This window comes from Vigna unguiculata, unplaced genomic scaffold, assembly GCF_004118075.2.
Source record: "Vigna unguiculata cultivar IT97K-499-35 unplaced genomic scaffold, ASM411807v1 contig_450, whole genome shotgun sequence".
NCBI classification, from domain to species: domain Eukaryota; kingdom Viridiplantae; phylum Streptophyta; class Magnoliopsida; order Fabales; family Fabaceae; genus Vigna; species Vigna unguiculata.
The window spans coordinates 1-19,844 of NW_021011162.1; the positions used below are offsets into that span (position 1 = coordinate 1).

The window sequence follows — 19,844 nt, forward strand, 5'->3', positions numbered from 1 at the left end:
CGCGTGAATGGAAGAACGTGGTGGCCGCCGCTTCTGTGCAAGTGAAGTTGACGGCGTAGTGCAGGGACGGTGGTGGCGGAACAGTGGCGGCACTGCTGCAGCTGCCGTGGTTGTCGGCGAGGTTGGCGGCGCGGCTGCCATGGAGCGGTGGAAGGAGAGGAGAAAATTAGGGTAGGTTAGCGGTTTTGGGAGATGAAGATGATGACGTGCAGAGTCTAAGTGGTCAATTTGGTGAGTGGAGGATTATGACACGTGGCAGCTTATGGTTGGCTAATTTAAAAAGGTGAGGATTGCCACATGGCATGATCTGGTTGAGTGGAGTTTAAGTGGTAGGAGGGGTGCAACTTAGTGAAAACTGGGGTGCAGAACAGGTTTTTGTGGTCCACTTGAGGGAGAGAGTGTGCAAATAAAATCTGGGGGTGCATTTAGCTCCTGATTTATTCTTTTCAGAATTTCTTGATTTTGGACTTATTTTGTAACTTTGAATATTTCAAAATCACACTATTAATTGACCAAAAATAAATTCCAGCTGCATTAACAAACGTTAAAATATCCAATAATATTTTATGCAACTAAAATCAATTTTTACGCCACTTTTACCAAACTTACTCAATAAATCCAATAATCATAAATCCTAATTAAATCAATCTTTAAGCACAGAAAATTCAATTAAATCCCCAAATTTAAATATTAAATGAGGGCAAAAATTTGAACTCATCACACACCCACACTTATCCTTTTGCACTCCTGGGCAAAATTGAATAATTTCAAAACTTTTTTTCTGATGTCTTTTATTCCATATTTTCAGTGGATTAAAGAAATGAATACCAATGGAAACAGATCAAACTTCTAGAAATCATGTTGTCATGCACAAACAAATGGATAAAATTCTGTTTTCACACATGAGTTAATCTTTTGAGTTTACAAGATAATCAAATATGAAAGAGAAACACTCAAGTTAAATATATATTTTCTCACCAAGATTCGCTCAAGTGTTTTGGCTTGTGTTTTCACTCAAAATACCCATGCAAGTAAACACTCTCAATGCTTAGCAAGACTCTAATATTCACAGCTTTCAGAAAACATGCATTCAAAAATCATGAGGACTTTCACAGGTTATAATGAGGCCAAGGCAAAGTAGGAAAAATTTTAGGATTTGCGTGTTTTTGAAATAGTAAGGAAGAAAAAGTTATGGAGCATAGTTTCAAAAACAATCTCTCTTCTTTTTTTTTCTTTTATCCTTTGTTGCTCTTTTTCAGACAGCAATCATTTTCATTTCAACACTCTGTCATCAACAATTATTTCCTTTTGCCATTTTTACAACTTTGTGGGGAAATACTCACCCCCACAATTTATTCCTCAACCAATCTCAACATAATCCATTAGCTCCTTCTTTCTCCCTAAGGTAAGGAAAAACATGGTCTTTTTCTTTTTAAGGTTTAACAATATGCTCAAAACAAGAAAAAGAGGTTTAAGCTCAAGGGGCTACCAATGGATCAATGTTATGGTTAGCTTATTTGGCCAAGTAGCAAAAACAAGAAATGCCTCAGTCATATCAAATCATGCATGTTCACCTAAGATGCAAAACAACTGAATCAAGCTAAACATTGAGTACCAACAAGACATGAGCAAATCACACAAGAAAAATAGGAATGACACATGGTAGTTCATCCTTACAATAAAGCTCAAAACTCACAAGGTCAAAAACTCTTTCACAAAAGATTTATTCCAGAAACTCTCAAATCAACTCAATCAAGTAAATCACAGAAACAATCTATTCATAGCACACTCTCAATTAATATAACATAATTCATATGTTCACAAATACATTGTTCCAAAATCCACCAAATTCAACATAATAAATTTTACATCAAAAGTCTAAATATGAAAACTCTTTCAAAAGCCCAGGTAGCCCCTGCACTCCACCTCTAAGCATCTCCTGGCTCACCTGTCAAATCATCTGCTCCTGGATAACAAGTTATCCGATCATCGCCACACGCACATAGAAAAGGGTGAGCTATGCACAATACATAAAAATATATACATGAAATAAATATGTCACCCATCCCAAAAGAAAATAACATGACTAAGTATTTCATTGTTTTCAAATTACCCATCCATGATCTCATAGTCCTTCATGAGTCATATACATGAACTAGGTCCTGGAACTTCACTATGCTCCCACGAAACCAACCCATTCGTGGTCCAACCCTACGAGCCTATCCTGCTCATAGTCCTGCCCTACAGACTCCTCGTCTGTAGTAAATCATCCAAGCCTCCCACGCTTGGACCATGGCACACACGTAATCACCATACTATGGACTCCTCGCCCAATAGCAGTCGACAAGAACATAACAATTCCTTGCCTATCGTGCGGCCAACGCATATAATCACCACACTAATGACTCCTCGCCACTTAGCAGCCGACGGGAACTTCACAATTCCATGCCCATCATGCGTCCAACCAACAAGCACATCCCGAACCCCTATTGGACTTATTCCTTCAAGCCCAAAACCACAAACACATGCATATAACTTCCCTATAATGAGGAAAGAGTAATCAAACCAGCACATAAAGCACATATAAACATAGTAATTCGCATAAACTCGCTTAAGCCAGGACCCTCGCCAAGTTAAACCCTCAACCTCACTTAGGCTTGATGAAGGATTAACCCCAACCAAGGATGAAGGCACATGCTTAAGAAGACTAAGCATGTTTAGAAAGGAAGTTCACTAATCCTTCATCCCTTTTCATTTGTGTTTATTATTTTTGATTCCCAAAGTTGACTTAGTTGAATCAACTTTAGTTGACTTGTTGACCTTTGACTAGGTTTGACTTATTGACTATAGTTGACTTGACTTAAGCCAACATGCTAATCTATGTTATTTGCTTTGTAGGTTAATTAGGAGTAAGAAAGCAATGCTAGGTGGCACATAGTGATTGGGGAGCATAAATGATGTGGAAGAGAGAGTAAAGCAAAGGCATAAAGCATAAAGTAAAAGGCATGAAGCAAGTGTACCTATGTACCTTTGGTCTCCTTTGTTTTTAGCACTCTTTGGCCACTTTTTGGAGACATATGAGACACATTCTTTGTCTCCTTTTGTGCTAGAACGAAATTAGCCTTGCACACACCATAGCTAGCTCTTTTGTCTCTCATTTTTTGTAACCTTATTTGACCTAGTTTCTAGAAGCTAGGGTTAGGTTTTTGTAGAGACATCCTTAGGTATCTTTTATTTGCTTAGAGGCCCATAAACTCTTCTATATAAGGGGTGCTCCTAGACATGTAAAAGGGTTGAACATTTTGAAGTAAAAACACTCTTGTGTCTCAACCATTTGTGAGAGTTTCCTCCCTAGGGAGTGAATACTTTTAAGCCTTATCTTGCATAGCAAGTGGCGGCACACATCCACTCATCTTCAAGGTTGCCATGGCTTCTAGCCTAGCCTTGTAGTGGCGTGTTTCTCACATTTTACCATTTCTTTCCTTTCCATTTTATGTTTTCTTCTTCCTTTAATTGTTCTTGGTTTTCTATGGTTTATGTGCTTTCATTTCCTTTTTGTTTTGAATCAATCCATCATCTTTTTCTCTTGAGCTTTGTGAAAGGAACCTTCACATCTAGATAGCTTGCTATCTTAATGTCCAGTGGGGATTTCGCTTAGCTTTCTTAATCAACTCACACCATATTCAGTAATCTTAAAAGAAAACAACATAACCCTTCATCATTTGGTATCTAGAGCTTTGGTTGTCCTTGAATATGGTGTTTTCATGTTCTAACCTTGTCTTGTGTAGCTATCTTTGAATGGTCCACATAAAAACAATGCTAGCAGAAACTGTTCACGATTTTAAAAGATTAAACTGCACCTGCTCAGTTGTCCAAAAATTACGTTCTTGATGTCAAAAGAAAGCTCTGTTAGTCTAGTTTGTAACAAAAAAGAACCAATGCATTTGGAGTTCTGTGGAGAGAGTTATGATTAAAATAGTAAGCAAAGGTCAGAGCTGCCGAGAATACGAAAAACAACATTTTCAGGTTATGTTGTGGCAATTTTGGCTTCGGTTTTGTGACTCTTTTGCTCCTAAATGTTGTTAGATAACATGTCTTTGTGTGCTTAATCATTGACCTTCATTTCCAAAAGTTTAAATGCATGATAGCAACATGTTTGAGTCTTTAAATGCGCCTAACTTTTGCTTGAGTCATATGTCATATGTTAGCTTGAAGTTTTCTTATTCTTGTTTTTCCAAGTATTTGAATCTTGCTTTCACTTTATGTCTTGCTTGATGTATGCTCCATGAAATTAATTTTGGCCTAAAACTTGAGGAACTAAGTGTTCAAGCCACCTAAAACTCTTTCTCACCATTTTATGAAACTAGTTGTGAAAGAAAAAAAATTTTGCACCAAATATTGTCTAAAAACCGAGAGCAATCTTGCTCATTGGTGAACTAAAAGTGTGTTTTTCACTAAGTGTTATGCAACTAGTTTCATGCTTGAGAAGTGGGTGATATTGGCAAATTAGTTCCATGCTTTAACTTGGTTATGATCTTTCTTGGTGTATGCATGATTTAAGACTTGAAGATGCTTGTCAAGTGCTTTCCATAGAGTCTTTAAAATGTGCTTTTCTTGTTTTAGTCTTGTTAAAAGTTTTGTCTCAAACTTTCTTCTTTAGAGTTTAGCTTTCCTTGTTTTTGTCTTCTTGCTTGTCACTAGGTGTTCTTTGTTTTGTCTTAGTAGTTTTCTTTTCTTGAAACTCTTGGGATGTTGTGGCCGAATCACTTGTCTTGCATTTGAAAGGTTTTGAACAAGTTTTTAAAAGTGTTTGCTTCACTCCTTTGGTGGATTTTGAGTGCTAGCCTTGCCTTGTTACTTTGGGAGAGTGATCTAAACACTTGGGTTACATTTTGGGTTGGATTTGGTCTCGGTTTTCATGTTGTCTAACCTTTAATCCATTATTTTGTCTCGATTTGAGTGTTTTTGTTGTAGGAATCATGGCAAGTTCATCAAATGCACCTACACTAAACAAAAACAATACATTGATGAGATTGCTTCGGGATTTGGAGTTGTCTAGGAAGGAGGCCTTTGAACAATTAAGAAAGACAAGGAGCAAAGTGACCTAAGAATCCAAGAGCACATTCAAAGGCTTGAAGCTAAAGAGCAAGAAAGAGAGGCTAGGAAAAGAGGCATTCTAGGCGCAACCCATCACAAGAGAAGCAAACTCCAAAGATTCCTAAGTTCTATGGAGGAAGTGATCCCAAAGTCTTCCTTGATTGGGAAGCTAAAGTTGATCAAATTTTCAATGAAAATCATGTAAAGGATCAAACACAAGTTGATCTAGTAGTTTTAGGATTTTTGGAGTATGCCAATACTTGGTGGCATAAAGTTTGTAAGAATCATGACCAAGGGCCACCCGCGGCTTCTTGGATGGACATTAAAACTCTTATGCGCGCTAGATTTGTTCCTCCCTCCTATAGGAAGGAACTTCTTTTGAAGCTCCAAAGGCTTCACCAAGGTTTTATGAGTGTGAGTGAGTACTTTAAAGAATTAGAGTCTCAAATGCGTAGGGTTGAAATAAAAGAGACTAACAAAGAGAAAATAAAAAGATTTGTGAGTGGTCTTAGGAGAGACATACAAGACCAAGTAGAGTTGTATGAGTACTCCACTCTTGAAAATGTTTTCACACTTGCCCTTGGGATTGAAATTCAATTGAAAAGAAAAAGAAGGGCAAGGAAGAGTTACTCACCCAACCACTACTTTAGTCACTCATGGAAGGGAAAGGATAAAAAGAAACATGATAAGTTCCCTTCTAACTCTCATCAAGAACCACCAAGTAAAAGTAAGTCACCAAGTGATCACATTTACCATTCCACTTCTCAAAGATCAAGTTCCATTAAATGTTTTAAATGTTTGGGTTATAATCACATTGCTTTAAATTGCCCAACCAAAAGGACCATGATCTTAAAGAAGAGTAATGATGTTGAAAGTGAACACTCATCTCCCCATTCTCTTTCAAAAGAATCTTCTTCCTCTAGTAAAACTAAAATTTTTGAGAAAGACCCTATGTTATTAAGGCGCATGATAGGTCAAGATCAAAGTGAGCTTGAGCCAACTCAAAGAGAAACATTTTTCAATCTAGGTGCAAAATTAACAAATGGGTTTGCTCTCTAATTATTGATGGAGGAAGTAGTACCAATGTAGCTAGCACAAGGTTGGTGGAAAAGCTTAGCTTAGAGACCATTCCTCATGCTAAGCCCTACAAGCTTGCTTGGATAAGTAAAAAGGGAGAAATAGATTTCAATAAACAAGTCCTAATTAACTTCTCTATAGGAAGCTACAAAGATGAGGTGCTATGTGATGTTGTTCCCATGGAAGTCACACATATCTTACTAGGTAGGCCATGGCAATTTGATAAACACACTTTACATGATGGCTATACCAACCAATACATTTTCTTCAAAATGGGAAAAAGACAACTTTACTACCTCTATCACCTCAAGAAGTTAATAAGGATAGAAATATAATAAGAAAAGATAAAGAAGAAAAAGAAAAGGGGCAAGCTTTCACCAAGGTTTTACTTGCCTACAAAAAAATTCTTCCAAAGCAAGATGTGCATCACTCTTCCTTCTCTTCCCAAGCCAAAAAGGAAGGCCCAAAGCATAAGCAAGAGAGGAAGAGTAGTCTAGAAAATAAAGATGGCCTAACCAAAGCTAGGGGTAATACCCTTAGAAAGGATGGAACAAAAGCTCATAAAAGGGAGGCGCAAATCCTCCCCCAAATCAAGTCAAGTTCCATCCACAAAGGCTTCAAGAATTTGTGGTCAAATTCTCTCCAAGAAGGGGAGGATGATGAAGGATTGACCCCAACCAAGGATGAAGGCACATGCTTAAGAAGACTAAGCATGTTTAGAAAGGAAGTTCACTAATCCTTCATCCCTTTTCATTTGTGTTTATTATTTTTGATTCCCAAAGTTGACTTAGTTGAATCAACTTTAGTTGACTTGTTGACCTTTGACTAGGTTTGACTTATTGACTATAGTTGACTTGACTTAAGCCAACATGCTAATCTATGTTTATTTGCTTTGTAGGTTAATTAGGAGTAAAAAAGCAATGCTAGGTGGCACATGGTGATTGGGGAGCATAAATGATGTGGAAGAGAGAGTAAAGCAAAGGCATAAAGCATAAAGTAAAAGGCATGAAGCAAGTGTACCTATGTACCTTTGGTCTCCTTTGTTTTTAGCACTCTTTGGCCACTTTTGGAGACATATGAGACACATTCTTTGTCTCCTTTTGTGCTAGAACGAAATTAGCCTTGCACACACCATAGCTAGCTCTTTTGTCTCTCATTTTTTTGTAACCTTATTTGACCTAATTTCTAGAAGCTAGGGTTAGGTTTTGTAGAGACATCCTTAGGTATCTTTTATTTGCTTAGAGGCCCATAAACTCTTCTATATAAGGGGTGCTCCTAGACATGTAAAAGGGTTGAACATTTTGAAGTAAAAACACTCTTGTGTCTCAACCATTTGTGAGAGTTTCCTCCCTAGGGAGTGAATACTTTTAAGCCTTATCTTGCATAGCAAGTGGCGACACACATCCACTCATCTTCAAGGTTGCCATGGCTTATAGCCTAGCCTTGTAGTGGCGTGCTTCTCACATTTTTTACCATTTCTTTCCTTTCCATTTTATGTTTTCTTCTTCCTTTAATTGTTCTTGGTTTTCTATGGTTTATGTGCTTTCCATTTCCTTTTTGTTTTGAATCAATCCATCATCTTCTTCTCTTGAGCTTTGTGAAAGGAACCTTCACATCTAGATAGCTTGCTATCTTAATGTCCAGTGGGGATTTCACTTAGCTTTCTTAATCAACTCACACCATATTCAATAATCTTAAAAAAGGAACAAGATAATCCTTCATCAGATCCAATCATATTCTTCTTGTTATTCATAAATTAAAGTAATTTGGTATAAATAGTTTATATCATTAAAATAACCAAATATAAAACAAAATAATATTATATGTGTCATTCTCAATTTTTCATTAATAAATTCGTCATTCGTATTTCGTATATATATTTGCTTAAATATCTCATTAATGTGTACAAGACGATCCAACTCTTTTTTCTAAAAATAAGCATTAACCAAATGCAATGTAATACCACGGGTTTGGGTCAGGTTGGGTTGGAATCACTACAAAAAAATTGCATTTAACGGGGTTATTTAGCGAAGGTTAATATAACCTTAGCAATGGATTAACTTAATTGAGGTTTTTAAAATCTCCGTAAAATTCCAAAGGTTTAGTGTTAAACCTCTATAAAATAGTGTAGGTTTTCAAAACCTCCGTTAAATTACAAAGGTTTAACTTTAAACCTCTAAAAAATAGTATAGGTTTTTAAAACCTCCCTTAAATTACAAAAGTTTAGTGTTAAACCTCTAGAAAGTAATATAGGTTTTAAAAATCTTTGCTAAATTACAAACATTTAGTTTTAAACCTCTAGAAAATAGTCTAGGTTTCTTTCAAACTCCATAAAATGTATACAATTATTACTTATAATATTGTTTGCCAATTTATTTCTATGAAAATATATGTAATGTTCCTTAAAAATTATTTATTAAAAAAATAAATGTAGATTATTTTCTTTTAAACAAAACCTTCCACAATTAATTCACGTGAATTTTGTTATATAAAATTATCCTAAATTAATTATACTTGTTATGATTTATTTTTTAATAATTAAATTAAGTATTGTTATCAAATTAAAGAAAAAGTGTTTTATTTTTATGATAATTTTTATTTTAAAAATATGAAAGTAATTTTATAATAAATAAAATTAATTTGCAGCAAACTAAAGATCAATTTTTCAAATTATAAGACATTCTTCGTCTCATATCTGTCAAAAGTTGTCCATCCTTTCTTCTTCAACTACTAGTACTTTTCGCGATTCCTAACAACAATCTTACGCATTTTGCTTTCTCCTTTGCACATGGCAACATCATTTTTCTCAGTCTTTCGCTCCGGGCACATAGGTTTGAATTTTGATATCAGTGGTTCACTCTCTTATAGGCACAGTGGTTCATTGTTCTCTCGTCTCCTCTATCAACTTTCGTATTTTTCTCGTGCCACGCTATTCTTTTTTTCTTAGGGTTTATCATCATCTCATTCAATTAATGCTTCGTTTCCATTTCGTTTTCGTTTTCGTTTTCAGGTGTTGGCTCCTCAGATTTTTTTTTTAATTTTTTTATTTTAATTATTAGGTGTGAGGTTACTCGAGTGACTTTGCTTTTGGAATGTCTTTCAAATAGGTTTGGGAATTTCGATGAGGGAATGTGATTTCTTATCGCTCAATGTTGCAAACAATGATTTCTTATCAAACAAAATTCAAATTGGTCGTAGAGTACTTATTGCACAACAATTTAGTGGTTTGTAATTTTTTTCATGTTTTCCTCTTTTGGCATTTTTCGTTCTTCTTTTCTTCTGATCTTTATTCTCTCTAGTTTTTAATTTTCAGGGTTGTTCTCGTCTTCTTAGTTTGCTTATTTATTCTCGCTCTCAAATTTCACTTACAATTTTCGTTTTTAGATTTCATACAATTATCAATATAATTTTGATCTCTTTTCCGGTCTCCTTTTTTCTTGAAGCAGTGTGGTCTTTCTTCTTCTCAGTAAAACGGTAGGAGTATTTTCCAATCAAACTTTGATTTATAGGTTGTAACTTGTTATTCTATTGATTTTCCATATTTTTTCCACCCAAACCTTAACCATTATTAGGTGTATTTATGATTAAAATGAAAGAGTTCTTTAAGTATAATTTATGGTAGAAGGTACTCCTCACACTTTAGGAGAAAATTTTTGTTTATTATATTTTTCTCTTATTCTGTTGTTTGATATAGTTACTATTCTTTTCAATATTATTTGGTTCAATTTTGATTTCTGGTATAGATAATCTTGATTTTTGAAAAGTATACGTGTGTGTATATATTGTTTTCTTTTTTTTATCTCTTAGGTAGTCAAATTTTACAGAATTGTTACCATTTTGGTTGAAAAGAATTCTAGGATTTCTGCATCTATGATTTCAAGCTTCACAACGAATCCTTAAAGGAAGAAGTTGGCTCTGGCTCAGGATGGAGTTGGATTAGTGAACCCATTGGAATTTCAAAGGATGATTCATTCTCCAAATTTGGATTACTGGAGCAAATAAATACAACAGCTGATAAAAGTGATTATTTGTGGTACTTGTTAAGGTATACAATATGCCTTTAAGGCTAAGGAGTCTTTCTTCGGACTTGCCTTTCACTATAACACGTAACACTTCAATATTTTTCTACAACATTGGTATTGAAGATGATGTTGGTTATCAAACTGTCCTTCACATTGAATCCCTTGGTCATACTGATGTTGCTCCAAAATACTGATGTTGCTCTCACTGTCTGTATTATTGAAGGCGTGGCTCCACTTTCCCTTTCCTCTATGCTTTCCAGGTATAATGTTTCCTGCATTGGTAACGTGATGATGGATGAAGTTTGAATGAAAACAAGGTGAAGGGAAAGACAATGTTAAAATGTTTTGCAAAATCAATATTGAAATGGATAAATGTCTACATATTTTGAAGTATATTATTAGTTCTCCATCAGCATCTGCTGTTTTAGAATCAGTCAATGCTTTTTGGCTTTCGAGAAGGGAGACAAATGATGGAAAGAAAAAGAAAACATGGTTTTTTGGAATATACTAGGTGCTACCAACACCTATGCTTTTCAAGCACTGCGGTTTTAAAAATGAACAAATTTACTGTTCATAACTATTTGTTATTGATTAACAATGAAATCATTTACAGACATTGAAAAGTGTGGATCCTAAAAGAGTAGATTATACTATATTTCCTTCTAAAAGCTATGATAAGAGGTAAGTGCCACACATAATTTCATTTGGCTTATCAGTATATGACATAGTTAAACATTTTTTTAAGAGAAACTCAATGATTGAGAATTGCATAACTCCTAAGGTTCTTGGCTTGTTTTTGGTTCACATAATATATTGTGACGCTTGCCATGATCTCATTCCTGCTGAAACATGAATGTGATATGCTAACATATGTGTGTGTAGATTGTGCAATGGAGTGTGATGCATGGAAATAGGGAATGATCTATGTTGTTCCAACGAAGAAGAGAAGTGCAAGAAACAGAAAAGTGAGCATGCTTCTCTCTTTCCATTTGGACTAGCTATACAAAATGCAAGGTGATGTTTTAAACCTAGAAATGTTATATCACTATGTAAACCTAGAAAACAAGCTAAAACTAGTAAAAACAGGACATGAAATTTGCTAATCCTAAAAGTAGCCATTAAAAACCAACTAAACTAATTCCTACAAGTTTTAAACAACAAAAAGAGACTAGAATAAAAAAAACTAATGAAAATTATGCAGATTTCAAACATTAACCTTTGCACTAAAATTTGTCTAACTCTAGAATCCTAATATGAACAAGCTATTAAAACAACTAAATCTACTTCTTTGTGCCATAAAATTAAAGTATTTACCTAACCAATCCAAAACAGTAAAAAAATGGAAAACTCGATTTCTAAACATGCACTTTAACTAAAAATCCTATTAATAAAATCTGTAATAGACCACCAAAACAACATAAAATCAAAGATTACTAATGCTAAACATAGAAATCCTAATTTGACACTACTCATGCAAGTTTAAAACAATTAAAGGAAGTTAAAATCCATGATGAAAACTAAAAATATCAAAGAAATATAAAACTGCATATGAAAATCAAACTTTATTAAAAAAATCAAAATGAGAATCGTACATTAGTAAATTCTAAACTATCTCTACTCTTAATTCTACTCCAATCACTAAAAAAATATATTATTTAGTGGAGGTTATTTTTCAATCTGTGGGGGTTTTCACCCTCCGCAAATTAATTTGTGGAGGTTTTCTAAACCTCCAAAATTAGAGTCGTCACAAATTATTTGCGGAGGTTTTGGACGACCCCTGGTATCCGAGTTATATTGTGGAGGTTGTTTTGTGGAGGGTTTTAACCTCTGCTATTTCCAAGTTATATTGCGGAGGTTGTTTTGTGGAGGGTTTTAACCTCTACTATTTCCAAGTTATATTGCGGAGGTTCTTTTGTGGAGGGTTTTAACCTCTTTTATTGGTGACTATTATTTTGTGGAGGTTTCAAACCTCCTTTATTTACGATTACACACCTGCATTTATAATTTATTAATTTAATAAAATTATTTTATAATAAAAAATAAATAAAATATATAAATTCAAAAAGTACACAAAAATGAACTAAAATTAATTTTATTGATGATTTGATAAAGTGTTAACAATTACAATATAAATATTAAAAAAGAAAATACTTAATGTTGAAAAAAATATACACAAAAATCAAATAGCTGGGAGTTCCATGCGCGGGTGAGAATCAAATACAACTGCATCCGGTGTCCACCTACACACCATTTCAAATCAAATAGCATGAATATACAAAAATAATTAATAGTGGTGAAATGAAAAAGGATAGGAAAATTACCTTCTTCTATCGTTGGCGTTTACGAAGAGAGGTGCATAGCTAACTGATAACGCTGTCGTTAACGCGATCAAATTAATACTACTAAACTATAGCAACTTCAGTATTGCTAAGATAGTAGTTAAGAAAATAGAAAGGGTAAAGTAACCCTGAGTCGTCTCCCAACGAACACAGAATTGATTTTTAACAAATTAGTTCTTATAAAACTATACAAGAGTTAGTCAAATAAAATTATAAAATATGAGGGATAAAGATAAAAAGATAAAAAGTCTCAATTAAATTTAAAAACCCTTGACTCATATGATCAATATGCATATAGATTTAAAATCATTACTTTTTATGTGATTCAAAGATAAAAGACATAGATAAATTAAAACCTCAACAATAATAAAAAGAACAAAGAAATTAATTCATTCTAACCTCAGAATCCATAATGAAATTACATTGGAATCAACCCAAGAAGTTTAGCAATTCATGGAATACAAAATAAAAAGAAGAATAGAGAGAAGAAAAGATAGAGAAAGGAAACGAAATTAGGCACCCCTAAGGGTTCCAAAACTCCGAAGTCCCGAGCTTGTCCTTCTACTTCTCCCTTGGTCTCTTTATATAGGACTTGGACTGGGCTTTTCTGTTGCTAAAATCTCTCAAATATATTTTAAAATAAAGATAAAGATAAATATTTAAAATATTTGGAGAGATATAGACCATTTGACAAATATGGTTGGTTGATAATATCAATATCTAATATAATTAAATGAATTAATTACTTAAAGATATATGATAAATTATCACCAATTAGTATTTGTATTAATTTTCCAAATCAACCCTTTGCAATCTCCTTAAATTATCTTCTAAATAATCCAATATCTTCAAGATATATTTGTTTGTTGTGGAACTAAAAAGATTCAAGAAGATATTCTCATATTTAAAAAGATTTGGTAGTTATTATCTTTTAATATTTTATGATATAATTAAATAAGATAATTATTTAAAAATATCAAATAAAATATCTAAGGATATATTTTTCCCAAATTATCTTCTATCATAAAGATAAAGAAAACCGCAAGGTCCAATTTTTTTGTTCCTCTCTTCTTGGTTTAGCCAGACTTATTCACTTTTTCAAGCTTTTCTTGCCGTCTTCATGCAATGCTTGGCTTGAATTTTTGTGCTTTTGATAATTTCTTATTCTTGGATTTATCTTTAAGGTTTCATGAAGCTTTAATCAATTTATTTCCACACCTCCATGAGCTCAACTTAGCTGCAGCTGCACTAACACACCTCAAAATATCCAAAGAACATTTATGCAACTAAAAAGCTATTTTTAACATGTTTTTGTATCTCATGCTCAATAAACCCAATTATAGGAAATCCCAATTAAATCAATCTTTAAACACACAAATTCAATTAAATATCCAGAATTAAACACTGAATGAGGACAAAAATACGCGCTCATCACTAACCATGTGGACGACGTCACTGTTTGAAGAAAAAGTTAGAAATGGGAAATAGAAATTAGAGATAAAATGAAGAAAAGGACACATATAGAAAGAACCTATTCTTTTCCAATCAATAAGATGAACAAGTGGCATTCGCTTGATAAACCACTCCCCAAGGCCCAGGACAGATGCACCCAACCATAATGACAAGAAAACCCCAACCAAGAAAATGAAAGTTATGGAATTAATGAAACCGAGACCTAACCAAATATTAGCAAATAGAGTTAAAAAAGTTTCAAACATCATTGATGCTATGACTTTTCTGTACACAAATTAATGTTGGAATGAGATAGAATAAGAACTAATGTTTGGATCTTTGACAACTTTAAAGTTGTCCACAATCATCCCAAAGCGGCCCATGACAAAATTGCTCATATCTTTCAGTTTCGCTACATTAAGAAAAATCTCTATATAAGCAAATTATGATAGTAAAATATACCAAATCATTAGTCACAAAATAAAGCACTTCAACACAGTCCAAATGAACTATTCAAAATTTACGATAGCACGTAACCTTTATAAAACAGAACAGTAAATATTCACTGTTAACCAACTTGAATAAAAAAGAAAAAAATCAAAACCACCAAGCAAAACTTGCATCAATGCTTAAGCACCTAACAAAGGAAAACCATACAAGTTAGAAGACAAATAATGAATGAAAACAAGAATAAACTTTTTCTATAAGTTAGAATAATAAAGCTGAAGAAGCATAACTCAATTATAGTTTCAAGACAAAATATTAACTTCAAGACAGAAAAGAAAATGTCAAATTAATGGTTCAAATTATAAGGAATTAATAATTAAGCTTTTGTATATGATTTCATGTTGTATATCAATCACATTCTATATATATATATATATATATATATATATATATATATATATATATATATATATATATATATATAATTGTCTCAAAAGTTAAATTTTCAGGAATCGCATTCTAAGAAAAATATAATTCCTTTTTTCTTAAAAAAAAATACACTATAAGAAAATTTTAAAATAATTACCAATTTTAGAGATAAAAAATAATTAATTATTATAATGACTAATTTAAATACAAATTTATAAACTATAAATCATTGATACGTATAAAAATTTATAATTGATTTGTAAATTAGTTATTAATATTTTGACTACCAAAAAATTTAGTGTCTAAATTGATCTCTAATTAATGATCAATTTATACAATAATTTTTTTAATAATCTAAATTTTAGTAACTATTATTAGAGACTAATTTAATTACCAATTTATAAATTAATTATAATTTTTTTGTTTATAATAAAAACTATTTCATATATTAATAATATTTAGTTTATAAATTAATCATTATAATAACTAAATTTGGTTTTTCCTAAAATTGATTACTATTTATTCATTTTCCTATAATCTAATCGGTTAAGTTTGATACTTTTATAAATATTTAAGAAAAAAAGGTAAAGGGAAGTTGTAATAGGATTAGAAAATATAACATCTCACATGTCTGAGAATATATAAAAATAAAAATTTTATGAAGACCTGTTGAAATCGCGTAGCGGAATGTTTGAGCGTGCTGACAAACCCAAGAGGGAGGTGAATTGGTTTTTAAATAATAAAATTAATACTTTAAAATTTTTCCAAAATTTATCAATTAGATCAATAAATAATTTCTTTAAAACACAATAATAGATGAAATAAAGAGATAGAGAAGAAGATTTGAACACAAGTATTTATACTGGTTCGGATCAAAAGACCCTACATCCAGTTGTTAATCTCTTAAAAACGAGATTAACTAAATCACTAGGAAGTAACAAATTTACAATCAGATATTAAGAGTGTAAGGAAAGAAAACACCTCTCTTGAATCACACAAGAGATGAACACCTCTCTGAATCACACAGAGAACCTTGACCTTAGCTTTCCTAGCAACAGCAGCAGCACTCAATCTCCTAGAACACCTCTCAGGAAAAGTTATCGCTCTACCCACACTAGGTTTTTCAAAGCTTCTATTGAGAACACTCAGAGAACTCTTTTGCAGTCACAACACTAGTACTCTAGCTTCTCAAAAAGGTAAGTGAGAAGTAACTCTGAGGTTCCTTAAATAGGGGTTCTAGAAATTAGGTCAAAAAAACTGAACAGTCGCGCCCAACTGACCAGGATAATCGATTATCACTAGTGATAATCGATTATTCCAGTGTGGTTTATGAAAAACAAATTTTTGAGCAGATAATCGATTATTCCAGTGTTTTCTTGAAAAAAATGGTTCAGCTCAGGATAATCAATTATTCTAAGTGACAATCGATTATCACTTTGATTTTTCGAGAAACACCAGGTTTTTCTTGTATAATACTGATTCTAACTAATCTAATTACATTTTACAAGATAGCTTTAAACACTACAACACATGGTCTTCATATTGGCTTCCAGATGGCTTTCATGGCTTCTTTTATCATCATCAAAATCTTGCTTCAGCATTTAGGCTTGTATTGCTTTTGCCAACAAGACCTAATAAAATAAGTTAAAGACTAACCCCTTCATATTTTAAATTTAAAATCCAAATTAAAATAAACTCTCCTTTAATTTCATTTAACTAATCCAAAGAATTTTGAAAAAAAAACTCTTACAAAGTTGAACTTTATTTAGAGATTTGAATTAAATATGTTTTTTTACCAATTCCATATTAACCCATATTAAGGTCTTCCCTGCAGAAAAAAAAAAAATGCCTTTAGAAGAACAATTATTCAATTAAACTACAGATTCTATTACTGACCTGGAGGAAGTGATTACTTCAAATCTATTAGCTTTCTTTGCGTCAAACACACAAAGCATACAAGTAATAGCCATGCTCGTGAACCATAAGGACTTCCACCTTTCACTTCCTCCATATTTTCAAACTCATGGTTGTATGTAAATCTTATTCCAAATGGAACAAATACCATTCCACGGTGAACTAGAGGGATGATACCATCACAATCAGTAAATAATGTACTGAAAATTTAAGAAAATAAACTCTTTCATTCAAATCAAGGAATTGGGAATTATAAGAAATTACAATCAGAAAGAGGGTGTTATTACATTGTAGTCTCTTCTTGACCACCTTGGTATCGAGTGCTGGAGATAATTCCAGCAGGTTTGCCGGCAAGCTTTTGTGTTTTATAGAGACACTCAGTGGCATCAAGAAAAGCCTAAAATTGAGAAGCCATCATTCCACATGTTATCTACAATTATGAGGAGCATCAGACAAAGCAGAGGTAGGAATAAAGGTGGAATTTAGTTTGGGAAGCATTGAGATACTCGCTCACTCTTTCAACCCTTAGGAGAGAAATCTACCTTGATGCACTTGTGTTTCTTCAAATCTAGTGACTATTTCTGAATTGGAGAGAAGACAAGAAAATTCTAAGAGGCTACATAAAAAAGAGGGTGGGAGAAGAAGAGTAACTACTTATTAAATATAACACCAATAGCATAGGAAATAATGAAAAAACTAATGATGGATATAACCCTTATATATTACCTAAGCAGCAACAGAAATAAATTTAGAACTTACCATGACCTGGTCTCCATTCCAAATACAAGGAATGTTGGTGCAGAACATGCAAGAAATATATTACCCTTATCTTAACTATGTAAACTTCAATTCTCATACTATCACTCTCATTTACCAAGACATCTAGGTAACCACAATCTCTCAAAGAAGCATTTTATTCTGCAGTAACATTAGAAGTGTCTTTAACATTTTACTGACTTAGAATCATAGTAATATCACATCAATATTAACCTCAACAACTTGTTCTAAACAACCAAATGAAAAAGTGATTGTAAAAGAAAGAAAGAGATAAAGAGAAAGTGAGAGGGAACTTAGTGATGGGACCATGAGGCTTGACTTTAACAACTCCTCTTATCTGGAACTATCAACACTATTTATCTGTATTATGAATTTGGTAAAACCTTTTCATTCTGAAGCTCCTGTAGATGCGACTTGAGTTCCCCCAATTTCTTTGATGTCAGATCACTTTGATTTACATCTGAGTCTGTGACACTTGTGTACTGTCCACAACCTGCTATTTCATCACATATCTGAGAAATTTGGGACTTTATCTCTAAAAATTCCTTTATTCTTTCATCCTTCTTTGACCTCAAATCCTCTAAGACAAGTTTAATGGCAGCTAATTGCTGCTTCAAGGATCCTTTTCCCTATCGAATGCAGAAAATTAGTCGAACAAGTACTTTGTCAATTCAATAGTGTGACGCTAACTCTAAAGAGGGAAACACAAGATCTTGTAAATAACAATCAGAAATGGCAATAAAAAGTAAAAAAATGAGAAGAAATAATCAACTATTGAATATTTAATGACTCCAGTAAACATAGCGTTCAAAATTTAATGAAACTTAATTTTAGAAAAAATTTAGAAAAATAGAACATATTTGTGGAAATTCACTTCGAAAAATTAATATACAAACAGGAACACCTATCCTCCTCTAGTATAGCCATTATTAAGAGTTAAGACTGCATACTCTTCCTATCTCCACAACATGGGAGAGCCAAATATTTGATCTTCAATTTATGCCAAGGTTACATTTTCAATTTCCAGTGTTCATAAAAGATAATAGAAGACATCATATAGCACATTCTAGTTCTTGTTCACATCACAACTAATAAGCATCTGCCACCCATTAATATAAATTACAAGTTACAACGACAGAAAATGAACTAGCAACGTAACCAAACCTACTCGTGGGAGCATTGTAGATTCCCTAAGGGAAGAAACAATATTAGTTGCTTGAGCTTCAGCATCTGCCACCCATTAATATATGTCAGCCTTGTGCTTCCTCGTCTCCTTAACTCTCCTGTGATAAATATCCAAGCATTCTTGCTCCAGTTGAAGAAGCATGTTGTCTCTATCATTGTCACTCTCCCCAATCTCATCCCAGAAAGAAAGAGATAAATAGTCTGCTACTGTAACAAATTATATGTTTCAGATGTCACAGTTTTCACCTAAAAATTTAAGGTTTTGGAATTATAATTTATCTATGACATTGTGACAAACACTTACCACAACCATAGCGCCATGACCTAGCCTTTCTGCTTCTTAATGCAGTGAGGAGAAGGCCAAATGAAAGGACTAGAGCAAACATCTCTCTGCATATCAAAGAGGGTTAAAAAATTAGGGTCAAACCCACACTCACTAAGAGACGATCACTGAGAGACGAGCAACGGCCAACAAGCATTGACGACGACCACTGGCCGATGAGCGATGACGGAGATGACGAGCACTGGCAGATGAGCGAGGACGAAGATGAATATCGGTTTGATGGATCCAAATCGAACTTCTAGAACGAGCTTTCAAAACGCCAATTTGATGACGGACCTTTCTGAACAAAAACGAAAATGCTAGTGTTTGGATATTTAGGAAAAAATTTAGGAGAGTGAGTGTAAAACCTTGGACGGAGATGAGAAGATGAATGCTGATTTGATGAATTCAAATCGAGCTTGACAGAGCATTCTGAACAAAAACGAGAATGTGGGTTTGGAAATGTGTGGAAACCCTTGAGTAGAGCGAGAATGTAAAACTCTGGAAGGAAAGGTTAAAAAAATTAGGAGAGTTAAAGGTGTAGAAATCTACGGAGGTTATAAAACTTTTCAAAAAATAATTAAAATCCCCACTAATCTTAACACTTAGACAACTTAACACAACCATTTTAAATATTATTGTTTTGTGGAGGGTTTTTATAACCTCCAAAAATTAACTCCCACTAAATAGTAATTTTTTTGTAGTGAATGGTTTATAAAATATTATATCCATATCTACGCAAGTCTAAATCAATTCATGAACGCTCAAGAGAAAATTAAATTC

The 19,844-nt window shown here is 33.2% G+C and overlaps 2 long non-coding RNA genes across 9 annotated transcripts in view; both read right to left on the reverse strand.

Moving 5' to 3' along the window:
- Positions 1 to 12,313: 12,313 nt before the first annotated feature.
- LOC114171970 overlaps positions 12,314 to 19,844 on the reverse strand; it is a 47,100-nt gene continuing 39,569 nt past the window's right edge. The window contains exon 3 of the long non-coding RNA XR_003601770.1: positions 12,314 to 12,436. This is a non-coding gene — a long non-coding RNA (uncharacterized LOC114171970). The remainder of the gene's footprint in view (positions 12,437 to 19,844) is intronic.
- Positions 16,464 to 19,594, reverse strand: LOC114171968. 8 transcript variants are annotated; one of them, XR_003601765.1, is made up of 5 exons: positions 19,044 to 19,585; positions 18,723 to 18,946; positions 17,938 to 18,183; positions 17,320 to 17,358; positions 16,979 to 17,207 (listed from the first exon to the last, which is right to left on the reverse strand). It is a non-coding gene; the product is annotated as an uncharacterized LOC114171968 (long non-coding RNA). The 8 variants fall into 8 exon arrangements; XR_003601764.1 differs by having other exon boundaries at positions 16,985 to 17,207; positions 17,292 to 17,358; positions 19,044 to 19,586; XR_003601758.1 differs by adding an exon at positions 16,464 to 16,494 and having other exon boundaries at positions 16,760 to 18,183; positions 19,044 to 19,594.